The sequence below is a fragment of the Aptenodytes forsteri genome, unplaced genomic scaffold, assembly GCF_000699145.1.
Source record: "Aptenodytes forsteri isolate BGI_AS27 unplaced genomic scaffold, ASM69914v1 Scaffold27, whole genome shotgun sequence".
NCBI lineage: Eukaryota > Metazoa > Chordata > Aves > Sphenisciformes > Spheniscidae > Aptenodytes > Aptenodytes forsteri.
This window is the reverse complement of record NW_008794407.1, coordinates 2,726,062-2,728,416: the sequence shown is the minus strand read 5'-3', so window position 1 is coordinate 2,728,416 and position 2,355 is coordinate 2,726,062.

Below are 2,355 nucleotides of genomic sequence, written 5' to 3'. Positions count from 1 at the left end.
CAGCCTTCTCAGTCGGTAGAGCATGGAAAACTAAAAAGTCCTTGGCTAGTGTAAGCATTACCTAGCAACAACTAAAACATCGGTGCGTTATCAACTTTGTTCTCATCCTAAATCCAAAACATGGTACCAGCTACTAGAAAGGAAATTAACTCTATCCCTGCCGAAACCAGGACAGTGAGGCCACTTCAGGAGCACCTGTATCTGTACTTTTGCAAACTTAGTCTTATAATTAAAACTCTCCTAACAGTGCCAGTGTCACCACAGAGTCAAAGCAGGGAAAGGACAAGATGGACACCCACCTCAAATTTGTCTAACAGGGGCAAATATTCCTGACACCTATCTGTTGTTGCTGCCACTCCTGTCCTGGAAGCTGACTGCGGGAAAGCCTGGGGGTTCATTACAGGGGAGAAATTCATAGGATCATTTGGTTGTCTTCCTACTGCTCTAGGTTGCAGCACTCATTTATATACCTTGCCCATCCCTCTCCCAATGAAGGGCATTTCTAGGTCAGGAACTGACTGAAATGAGGTGTTCTGAGGATCTCTGGTGATTGAAGTGGTCACAGAAAAGAGTTTAAACCTGCATAAATTACAGCAGCTCTAGTCCTATACAGCCACCTTTCTTAGTCCCCTTTATTCCTTCAACTTGGAGGTAGTAGATTTAAAGCTGTCTGCCTCTTGTACTTTACTGTGCTATTTGTGCCAAGTACAAGCTGCAAATGACTTGTGGAGTCAAATTAAATAACTATGTTTGAGGTGGCTAAAGCTGAAAATATTTGTAAACACTGAGATGGAAGTGGCTCTCCCGGAAAATGAGAGCCAGATAATACTCATGCCTCAAAACCATTATTCCTCAGCTAACCACCAGACATGTCAATAGCATGAGTTGTTGAGATCACTCCCACGTACGAAAACACTCCTCTGCTTCCAATCAAGAGTCAATTGTGGAGATTTCTCTGAAATTGAAGTGTTAGCAGTAGATCGTCACAGAAAGGACCCAGTGCTTCAGACTAGTGAATGCAAGCATGAGCAGCTACATGGTAAGTTATGCGACCACAGCTAGATGACCTGTCCTTTCCATACCAGAGATGGGTACATTCTCAAAGCATGCACCATGCATTCAGCCACAGGATTCTCTGTGTTGGAGAAAGACATGCTGTCTGCTTCATGAATGCTTCTCTGAAACGCTACACTACTTTGATATTTTTATTTTCACGTTTTTACATGCCAAGTTTAGTTATCAGAGAGGGTGGGTGAAAGTACTTGAGCTTTAAATAAGCCTTGTAATGTGCACTACCAGCTGTTTGTAGCTGAATGACAGAGGATCTGTAGCCAGGCTGTACCTTTTGCCTTTATTGGGTGAATTTTGTGGATACTACAAATGAAAGAACATATGGGGATTCCTGACATATGGTAGGATCAAGGTTTTTACAGTGCATAAATCAAACTCGTACACACACAAAATGGTTCAAGCTTTACTGAAAAACTTCACAAAGAAAAAGATAAAGGCCAGTGGGATCTGTGGAGATCCAGAAGCTGATAACTGATTGTGCTCCAGCACAGAAGTATCGGACATTCCCTGCTTTATCAGCTACAGTTCATTGACCGGTGTAATTGAATGACTTCATGTAACGGAGGCAGATGCTGCTTTTGCTTGCCCAGCGGCTCATATTTGTTTAGAGACAGGTAACAGCCTTGGTGACAGGCACAGGCTGCTATTGTCACCACACCACCAGTCTGTCCTTCAGTGAAGATCAGTTAATTGCGGTAACAACATCTGACCATGCAAACAGCACCTCCAGTTTCTATTTAGTGAGTTAAAAAGCTGAGAAAGAACTTTCCAATGGGACACAGAGCGCATCGTCTTTTCTCATCAAAATCGCTGAAAGAGGCCCCACTGCTGGTAGGTCTGACAGAAAGCTCACAGGACAAGCAGCCTGTTTGACTGGAAAGTTGGAACTTTCTATAAGGAGTGCTTTCCAAGTGTTTCTGGAACATCATAATTTCCAAGATGGTCAAAGTCTCTGGCACTTTCCGGAAGAGCTGTGACCAGCGGGCCACGGTGTGACCTTACAGCCTAGACTTTCTCTATGTATTGTCCGATAGGACTTCTGTGAAGAGGCATATGGTTTTACTTCTGATCAATGAAGTTCATAGATGCCATCTTTTATTGACCCCATCTGCTCTGTAGTCTCAAGCAAACTTGTGTGTTTTAATTCATCAGTCAGGAAAACAAGGTTAATACCACACCTGGAAGTAAGTTGCGGGTTAGTAAATCTATCCTGAATTCCGTGAGCTCCATAAGCCTGAGGCTGAGCTATTAATAAGTAAAGATTACAAGCCAAATCATTAAAGA